At 49.9% G+C, this 10,633-nt stretch overlaps 1 long non-coding RNA gene across 1 annotated transcript; it reads left to right on the top strand.

Annotated features, from left to right (window-relative positions):
* The first annotated feature begins 2,444 nt into the window (after positions 1-2,444).
* On the top strand, positions 2,445-4,563 carry LOC134807765 (uncharacterized). Its single transcript, XR_010149023.1, has 4 exons — positions 2,445-2,753; positions 2,860-2,922; positions 4,055-4,167; positions 4,400-4,563. It is a non-coding gene; the product is annotated as an uncharacterized LOC134807765 (long non-coding RNA).
* Positions 4,564-10,633: the final 6,070 nt, after the last annotated feature.

Below are 10,633 nucleotides of genomic sequence, written 5' to 3'. Positions count from 1 at the left end.
AGCCTCAGCCTCCGGAGTAGCTGGGATTACAGGCGCTAGCCACCACGCCCAGCTAATTTTTGTATTTTTAGTAGAAACGGGGTTTCACCATGCTGGCCAGGCTGGTGATCTCCTGACCTCAGGTGATCGGCCCACCTCGGCCCACCTCGGCCTCCCAAAGTGCTGGGATTACAGGCATGAGCCACCGTGCCCGGCCTAAATACACTATTTTAAAAACAGACTAGGGAGGGGAGCTGCCGAAACAATCCCCAAACTTCTCACTTCACACTTCTGAGGAATGAGATGGGGTAGAAGTAGGGACAAGCATAAAGGGAGGTGTCATGTTTTATCTTTATCTTTTGGCACTGTTTGAACTTTTATTATATAAAATACAACCACATAAACAAATATGTAATTTTTTAATACAGACAAAAAAATGATGGAACATCTATATAATGTTACCAAGACAGCTGCTAGGAATGAGATAGAGCTACTTCCATTAACATGTAAGAAAACTATGACCTATTTTTTTAAGGCAATTTGCAGAGTGGCAGGGAATATAAATCATTGTTGCAAAAAACATCTAAATAGTTCACATATGCAACGTAGTAACTATAAGCCATGCTACTTCTGCAGAGAGGATTAAGGAAGGACTTGTATACACTTGTCTGATTATTTTATGAGTTTGTGTTCACTTATAATCTTTAAATTAATCTTATGTGAATATATTCTTATTAAAAAATCAAATAATATACGTATTGCTTTTATGATTTAAAATACATATTACTGTGGTTTAGAGAAGAAATTGTTTCTTAAAGGACAATTCCTATTTCTTTCTTCAGCCTCAAGAGTCAGAAGGCAAGAAATTAGTATTTTTAAATAAGGAAATGTAAACTAGTTTTCAGTAAAACATAATTTACAACAATAATGATTATGTAATCATGCCTCTATTAATACAGCAACCGTTTAAAATAATGCAAATGCGCAATAACCAGGCTGTCTGTTTCCAATTTCCTTGGACTGGATGGCGAGAATCCCACTTTCCTGGACTTTTCCACCCACATTTATGATCCCGCGCAGCGTATAACCACTACGTACCTCTCCAAACCCAACAAACTTTGCAGCCTGTGCAGACAAAGGTTTCTATGTTTCTCTCTCTATTTCTACTTGACAAACCCCTGCCTGGGGCTGTACTCGGGAGTCACCTTCACTTCCTTGCTAAGTCAGGTGAAGCCTTACCTGACTTTCTCCAGGCTGGGGAAAGAACCCCCACACCCCTCACCCACTCCCCGGCTCCCATTGCCTCTTCTTTCCTCTCCCTACGGTGCTGCCCACTTTGCGCGGTAAATTTTGCTCCAAGGGCCTGCCTCCCAGAGGCTTGGGGTGCAGGGAAAGTGCTCTAAGGGTGGGACTGATTTAGTCTGGACATTCCTGACCGGTAGCACCACGCCCATAATGACCCGAAAATAAATGCCTGCGTAAATTGCTTTGGGAAGCGCTTGGGCAATTTATTGAGAGTAGTGAAAATGTCCCCTTCCTGCTGAAACAGTAAGAATCTTGAAGAAATAATCCTCCCCAAAGGAGAAAACTATATACACGAAGATTTTAGGTTGTGTATTATTTTTATACAGAAAAACTGGACACGGAAGAATATCAAGTAATTGAACGGTTAAGTAAATTACACAGTAACATAATAGAGCATTACTCGGCCATTGAAAAGTATACTTATGAGGATCATAGCACATAGCAAATACTGAAGTGTGGCCTCAAGTAGAAAAGACTGAATACAAAACTACATGTTCACCAGGACTAACATTATGCAAAATAAAGATGCACATTAAAAAAAAAAAAAAGACTGAGTCTTTTAGGGGTAGCACGGGGATATTTTTCCTGCTTTCAATTCTATTATTGCTGTTCTAGCCATGCGAACAGTGCACAGAGGTTGGAAGTGGCGTCAAGAGGAGTCTTACCATTGTGTATATGACTGTAAAACTGAGAAAAAGAAGGTAATATCAGCCAGGGTAATATCAGCCAGCATTTCTAATGGAGGGACTTCCTGCACCTTGACCTGCCAGTCGGGGTTGTGGCCCGACAGTGGCATTCCCAGGGGGGTCTCAGAACACAACGACGGCCACAGAGTCCACCTGCACAAAAGGGCAGGGAAGGGGCCCCTCGCCCTTGACCCTTGGGCTCTGCTCCGGCCACCCTGAGCCAAAGGCTGTTTGGGTGAATGCGTGGGGTTTCTCCAGCGATCGATCCCTTTGGACTGGCTTCCCCACTAGCAACCTGCGCGTCCCCACCAGAACCAGCCGGCTGGCCGAGCGAAAGCCCGGATTCGGGAGACCTTGCGGGGAGAGCAGCTGGCCCTCGCCCACCGGGCCGCGCTTTGTCTAGGGCGCGAGTCCGCCCGTTTCCGGCCCCGCCCCTCGCCCTGGTCCCAGTCCGCCCCTCCCCCTACCCGGCTTCCGCGTCTCCGCTCCCGCGCTGCCGGCTTCCGCGGCTTCCCCCACTTCTCAGCCTGCTTCTCTCTCCCCTCTCCTTCCTTTCCTGTCCTTTCACACTCGCGCCCCAGCCCCCGTCCCATCTTCCCCAAGGACTTGCAAACTTCGCCCCTGAGGAGCGGACTCTTCGGTTCTCCGTGGAAAATCAACCAGACCCAAAACAGAGGTCCCGGGTTTGGGGATACCACGCCGCGCGCCTGAGCATCCGGGCTCCATTTCTCCAGGCGACATCTGCGGGAAGGGAGACCTAAAGGCCAAGGCTGGGGAAGAGAGGCAGGTGCCTGGAGTAGTGGACGGTGGAAATGGCGACGGCGGCCTGCACCCAGCGATCCCGAAAGTGCCCATGTATCCGTCCATCTGGGTTTTTTTTTTTTCTTAGATCATCCACTAAGGCCGGGGTTTCCGAGTGAGGCGCCCACTTCGCATCCCACAGTACCGCCAGGTGTGTTTCCCATGAGCTCTTTAAGAGAGAACCCAGGAGCTCTTTAAGAGAGAACCCAAATAATGTGTGAATACCTTCTGCAATAACTTCAAGTCAGAGGCTCAGACACACACACACACACACACACACACACACACACCCCTAAAACATATTTATTTCGTGGAAGAGCGTGTATCCCTCGGCTGTCCTTCCAGCTCTCCCTTGGTGCGTGTGCAGGACGCACAGAAGGGTGGAGTGTGGGTTGCGATTATTTTTACACAGAAGGTGTCACACTCTGGGATCTGTTCCGCAGGGAGGCCACAGGTGCCAGGAGACGCGGGAGAGACTGGCTCCTGCCAAGAACATTTCTTTGCATTGTTCAGTGCGGTTTTTTATTTTTATTTTTGACTGTTTGTTTGCCTAAGAGATGACCTCCCTTGCCAGAAAAAAAAAGTGTTGTAAAAATAAAAGGAAACGGGATTACGATGTAAAAGACGAATAGATAAACCCGGTTCCGCAGATCTGCGGCGCGCGCGCCTGGCGGCCTCGGATACATTCATTGAAGTTGCCGCGCACTCGTACCCGGGTTCACCTCGCCCCTCGCTCATTCCTCCCGACCAAGGCCCATGGTCAGAGGTGTCCTCGCCCCGCGGCCGTCAGAGGGCGCGGCCTACACTCGAATGCCGGCCGAGCCCTCCACGCGCTCGGAACTTGGGCTTCCCGGTGCAGCCTCCCCGCGATCGCAATGCCCGCTGCCTTTCCCGAGCCCAGTCCGGAACCCGCCTCTCTCGGGGACCTTGACCTCGCGCGGACCTCGTCGCCTTGCTTAGCTCTCCCTGACCTGCTTTTGAACCCGCTAATCCCGTCCCGAACTCTCGCCCCGCGGCAATCCCTCGCCCCGGCCCTGGCGCGCTAATTCCCGCTGACCCCGCCGCCCCGCCGCCTCTCTCCGCTCGCGCGGCTGTGACCAGGATAAGGGCTTCCCGCCTCTGAGTGCAGGTGTGATCTGGAGATCAGGCAACTACTGACCCCGCATTGTCCCCAGCCCGCGCTCGCACCCCCAGGACCCAAGCAAAGCGTCTCTTGCCTCAAACATTCTGCCCTTCTCTTGCTTCCTCTTGTTTCCCTAGCATAATTCATGTCTTTCTTTAAGAAACCCATCGGACCCACAAAGATCAAAATCTTCGGTAACACACCAAGCTGGCGACGCTGTGGGGAAGCAAGCACTCTCCCACGTGGCTGGCGCGCAGTGAGGGCGCAGGAAAGGTAAGCAGGAGACCCGCCGCTAGGAGCCAGCGCCAGGCGGGCGAGGCGGGCAGGCAGGAGGAACCGCGGACAGGGCGACTTGATCTCATTTTTAAAACCGGAGAGTGAGATGGGACGAGAGCTTGAGCTTCTAGGGATGGGGCTGAGATTCTGGAGAGACACCTGGTAGTCATTTCTTAATCTTTTGTGCTGCTTAGAATTTTTTCTTAGATGCATGTTTTCCTTTTAAAAGAAAAAGAAAAAAAAAGAAAAGGCAGAGCGGGGTGGCTCACACCTGTAATCTCAACAGTTTAGGAGACCAAGGAGGGAGAAGCCCTAGCGGCCAGGAGTTCCAGATCAGCCTGGGCAACATAACGAGACCCTCCTCTCTGCAAAAAAATAAAAATAAAAAATTAGGCGAGTGTGGTGGTGCCTGCCTGTTGTCCTAGCTACTCAGGAGGTTGAGGCAGGAGGATAGCTTGTGCTTAGGAGTAGAAGGTTGTAGTGAGCCGTGATCGTGTCACTGCAACCAGCATGGGCGACAGAGTGAGACCTTGTCTCTTAAAAAAAAAAAGTAAAAGTCATTATTTTAAAAGTTGATGAAATTAGTTCACACTACACACATTTACAAACACAGGTCACACACACACACAAACACCTCCAAGGCAAGGGTCTGCATGTTTGTTTGGGGTTGTTTTGTTTTGTTTTGTTTTGTAAGCAAACTGAACCCAACACAAGGCACTGTACTCCCCTTCTTGGTGTTTATTACAGGACCATGGAGGCTTAGTAAAAAGCATTTATTTAAGGGGAGTTATTTTCAGAGGCTGTTTTCTAGCCAGGAAAAAAAAAAATCGGATACTTAGACTTATCCCCTGGTATGCGCAACATGTAAACAACCAGGTAGAATGCTCCTCCCACCCCCAAAGATCAAACTCCAGGGTTCCAGCCTTGGCCCTGTATCAGTCTGACTGCCCCTGGAAGGTTGGCCATCTCCAGTGATATAGGCTACATGACCGACTATTCGAGTCTGTTTGGCTCACAGCTGTCCCCTAGTGCCTGGCATATTTTAGGAACTCAATAAACATTTGTTAGATGACAAATATTTCAAAGAATGTGCAACAGCTCCTTGAGAACTGTTTCCAGTAGATATAAATTCCTAGCAGCATCTTGGGGTAAGAGGACGGGCCCCCGAGGCTGCCACCTCTAGAGGGCCTTGGATAGTGGCCAGTGCCTTCCCACACAGGCCCAACAGTCACCCAAAACAGGCTGTCATTCAGCTCCTCACCCTTGCATTTTGAAAGTCCTCTCCCAGGGTCAAGAGATAGAGAATTCCTCTAGCCTGGTCCCACCCAGGCCAGTGGCTCCTAGAGACCCAGTCCCTAGGTAACCCCTCCTATTCACCATGGACAATAGGCCACTCAGCAGACAGGCCTTGGATGCTTGTGTTGGGACCCACCTGAGCCCAAGAGCAGAGCTTCTGGCTCACATGGTGAAGGGGAAACCAGAGAGAGGGTGACCTAGGAAGAGGTGCCAGAGATGCCTGGCTCCTGATTGCCAAGGTCAGTCTGGAACCCGCTTGCAGGTGACACAGATCACTGATCGCAAATGATTATTGCTTGAGGCAACAGGGCCCTAAACCTGAGGGTTTCCTAGCACTGGGGACATGGGAGACAGGTGGTTAGTGACCTTGAATGTACAGTGTTCTGGCTTGCACAGAAGGCATGGCAAAGACAAAAAGGACAAAAAGATGAAAAGGAGACCTACCTACTTTGTAGTGACTAGTGGCAAAGACGAAAAGAAGACCTGCCTAAGTGGTAAGTCACTGTAGGCAACCTCTCTGAGGCACAGTCAGGAAGGAAAGGTGAGCCACTGCCCTTGATGGAAACACAGAAACGAAATGCTTCAAATCCATTCTAACAATGACATTTAAATTTGTGTTTTACTGGATTTGTTTGACTTTTAACGCACCACAAATTCAAAAGGTATCAAAGGATATAAAGGCCACCCATGCTGACCTCCAGGCCCCTCCCCAAAGACAGTCCAGAGGGCAGTCCCAGTGATCCAAGCTGCACCCTGAGCTTTCCGGGAGCACCACGTGGGAAATGCCTGGGAAATGATGCCTGCCCCCTCCCGTGTCTCCCCCGTGACACACACACACACACACACACACACACACACACACAGCCTTTGCAATCTCCGTTTGCCTCTTTGCCAGAGGACTCAGATCTTTCTTGGGCTCGAGTTGCTGTTCCTTCCCTGAATTGTTCTTCCCTGGGCCTCAGGAAAGGCTGATGAATAGGCTGGGGTTCTCAGGTTGGGAAAAATGCAGGATCTGGCTTTGGGTATGAGACTGGAATGATAAACTCAGAATGCTCCCCAGGGTCTGTGCCAGGGCCGAGTTGGATGAAGACAGGGCTCCAGCCTGGGCCTCACAGCACAGTGTCCTCTGAGCCCAATGGCCACTTTTGGGAAAAAGAGGGTTGAGCCAACCTGGGAGGAGAATTGCTGTCCTCAGCCTTGGCAGCCAGTTGCATTTCTCCTGCACCCACGACCTGGGACAGGCACTAAGGTAGTCAGTGTGGAGGGCCCTGGAATCTGGGTTCACAACCCGCATGCTGGACAGTCTCCCGCTGCTCCCCTTGGGCATGGCTAACCTCCTCATTTCTTCATTCACCCTGGCAGGAGGAGGAGAGGGAGCAATTAGGGCTACAGTGTGTTCTTGGCTCTAAGCCTTAAATGATACAAGCTTAAATCTTTCCTTCAGCACCCACAGAGTGCCAGGTAAAGTGCACTGGGTTAAGTGCTCTGAATATATTAATTTACTCCTCTTAACATTTCCAGAGGTTGATACTAATATTAATCTCACTTAATGGATGAGAACACTGAAGCCTAGAGAGGTTCAGCAGCCTGTTAGCAACTAGTTAAGTGGTAGAACCAGGATCTGAACCCAACCTAGCCAAGAGCCATGACTCTGAATCATTGCTCCAGAGACTGTATTCCTATAAGGCTGCAGTCCAGGTGGCTCCTCCCCATTGGACAAAACCAGAAAGAATGCTTCCAGAAGGTGACTGATTAGCTGGGGACCCATAGCCATCCAGTGGCATTTCCCAAGCCTTGCCGGGCTCATCTAGCTGTTCCCAAGAAACCTCCCCCACTCTTCTGGTCAAGCGCTGACCTGAAGGCTGAAAACCAGTTTGGGAGTCACAGACGTGCTCACACAAAAGGTAGAAATAATCCAAATTTCCATCAATAATGAATGGATAGACAAAAAGTGAGCTAATCATACAATGAAATATTCTTCAGTCAGAAAAAGAAATGAAGTACTGATACACGCTACAACATGGATGAAATTTGAAACATTATGCTAATAAAAGAAGCTAGGCACGAAAACCACAGATGATATGATTCCATTTATATGAAGTATCCAGGATAGGAAAATCCATAGAGACAGAGAGTAGATTAGTGGTTGCTTAGGGCTGGGGGTTTGAGGAGATAGAAGGCTGGGGGATCGAGATTTCTTTTTGAGGTGATGAAAATGTTCTAAAATTGACAGTAGTGATGGTTGCACATATCTGTAAATACACGAAAAACCATTGAATTATACACTTTAAATGGGTGAATTTTATGATATGTGAATTACATCTCAATAAAGCTATTACCAAAACACAAAATCAACACAACATACACACATAGTTCTAGAACTTAAGGCCACCACCCAGTCAAGGTAGATCCAGGCTCTGCCCTGCAAGTGTCCATGTCCTTGCAGTCCAAGTTTCCTTCAGTCTCTGTAGAGGCCGCAGCTCCCCTGCAGTGAATGATACTGCCCCTCAATTCAAAAGGCCCCTCCTGGGCTGTGCCAGGAGCCTGAATCCAGCCTACCGAGAACCTCTCAGACTGGGAGAGAGCCCCCTTCACAGAGTGAAATTGGAGGGAGGGGAAAAGATTTTTGCCTTGGCAGGGCCCTTGGGGTCCCACACAAACCAGCTATATGACCTTGGTCTCAGTATCCTCTTCTGCAAATTGAGACAACTGAGCCCCCGTCCTAAATAGTCTTGTGAGTATTTCATTAAATTATGAGTCTAGCATAGCTTCCGGCACTAGCCAGTGTATTCCATGTTAGAAAACAGATGAAGGATTGAGTGAATTTGGGGGATGACATAGATAAAATCAGAGTGGTAGGAGTAAAGGGATTTAATTTGTTAAGAAAGAAGAAAAAGTTTTAGAAGATTGTCTCAAGTCTCTTGCATCTCTTTTGTTCATTCCAACTCTGCACCCAGTGGGATTGTAATTGTCCGAAATGGACAAGTGAAAGAGGGCACTCCTGGAGAAGGCAGAAAAGAAGAGGGGAAATTAAGAAGCAAGAAAAGGGAGATGGAGGAAGGAGAGAGTGTTGGTGGGGAGGTTACCAGGGAAACTGCCTCAAAGACTCAAGGGACAGGAAGGACAGAACTGCCCAGGGAAGGGGTGGCTGAGGGGAGGGAGAAAGGCTAAAGAAAAGAAGGAGAAACGGAGGCAAAGGGAGGGGGAGGTGGCCAAATCATCAGGTGAGAGGGGAGGAGGAGGAAGAGTCACAGAGAACTACTGGGGAGAAGAAGGAAGAAGCCAGCTAGTCTGGGACCAATCTGGAGACGAGAAGATTACCAAGTCAGGAGTCCAAAAGCCCCACTTCCAGAACCTGGGGACACTGGTCTCCATTGGCTGCCGACTGGGACCTCTCTCCCTATTCTGGCCCAGCCATCCTCTCCCTGCCCTTGGGCAGCCCTGGAGAATCCTGAGTCCTGTGGATGGAGAGGGCTTTTCAGATTAAGCTGGACACCTGGAGGTTGGGTCCAGTCGTGTCCTGCCTGGGTCTGTTCAACCATCCCCGAATGAACCTCCTCCCCGCAAAACTTCTCCCACCTCCCAGACTCCACCACCCCTGGCTTGCCTCCTCCCTGACCCCACCTAAAGTCCTGACCATTTCTCATTTCCTGAACCAGAGCATGCTGATCACCACTGGCCTTTGCTCCAGCAAAGTGCCAGCTTCCCCAGCCCTCAGGTGGTTCCTAACCAGGCTTCACCTGGAAGGCTTTTAAATATATGGATGGCCACTAGGAACCACTAAGGAGCCATTTGGTCTTCAGCTGAGCACCAGTCATTTTAAGTTGTCTGGGTGATTTAATATGTGGCAAGTGTTGAGAACTCCAGTTTGCCTCCTTCCTTAAGCTTCCTGACCCTGGGCCAAGGCCACAGCCAAGGCAGTACTGCCTGATATATATTTGCCTGGTTAGGTACCTAAAGGATCTCCTCAGGTCTGGCATGTTAGCAGTGGTCACTCCGGTGTGGCCTTCTTTACAGCCCAGCCTAGGCCCACAGCCTCCCTGGTGGAAGCCCTCCTGGGTAGGCCCTGGGGCTCAGCAGATCAGCAAAGTTGCCAGCACCTTGCATCGGGCCTGGCACACAGGCAGCAAATCTTGACGGGCTCTAGAGCTCCCACCACTTGGCTGGAATCCCTGCTGGGGCAGAGAAGATGGAGCAAAGGGGTGCAAAGCAGGTAAGTGCTGCCTTAGGGGGCTCCCTGCTGTGCCCTAGAGGTGTCTTAGGGGAAACTAGGTCCAGAAACCCACACTGAGGTGGCAGAGGGAAGGATTCAGCAGCAGCGGAAGCTATTGTCCTGCAGCCCAGAGCACACAAGGCCAACTGAAGACCCTGTGGGCCTAGGCCAGAGAAGGTAAACGCCAGGTTGGATAGGTGGTGGGTCCAGAGGTGGTGCAGTGGCTGGAGTCTTTGGCTTCTCACCCTGAACCAGGCAGATTCAGCACAGCAAACTTGGGTTCCCTGTTCCCCACTAAGGGGTAACCTCTCACCCATGCTCATAGAGTGCCCCTACAGCCCACGGGTCCTTCTCCTGCATAAACCCCAGAGTGCAACACTGGCATCCAGTACAGACATGCCACGGGTCATTTTGTGTTGTCTGAAATGAGCAGTGACTGAGCCTGCAGGGGCCAGTGATCCAGGAGGGGCCTACACAGTGGAATTTGAGGAGCTCTCCCACCTCTCTGGACACCCCAAGGAACTGCCTATGGTCTCACTGTTGGAGCTAACTCCTTCACTTTCAGTGCTGCTACTTTTCTCAGAAATAAATATATTTTTATTGTTTTATGAAAATAACAATACTTACTGTAAAAATACCAAAATCCAATACCATCTCATCTTAAAATGTCAATCCTTCCCTAGCAGCGGGTGGGATAGCGGGTCACTCCCAAACAGGCTGGTGCAGAGGTCAGGATCCCAGGCACTAGAGGTGGGGCACAGACAGGGGGCTGGAGAAGGAAGCAGGGTGCAGAGGCTTTCTGCCAACTCACTTATGCTCCCTGAGTGGTTTCTTTGAGGATTGTTCCTCTCTGCTCATCCCAAGCTCCCAGCTCTCTTTAGCTGCAGAAGAACTCCCATTCCTGCATGATGGCTGAGCAGAATGGCAGGCAAAGACTGGATTTTTGGGGAGGAC

This window comes from Pan troglodytes, chromosome 12 (assembly GCF_028858775.2).
Source record: "Pan troglodytes isolate AG18354 chromosome 12, NHGRI_mPanTro3-v2.0_pri, whole genome shotgun sequence".
In the NCBI taxonomy this organism is placed as follows: Eukaryota; Metazoa; Chordata; class Mammalia; order Primates; family Hominidae; genus Pan; species Pan troglodytes.
The sequence above is the reverse complement of the archived record's forward strand: the minus strand, read 5'-3'. Positions and strand labels throughout refer to the sequence as shown.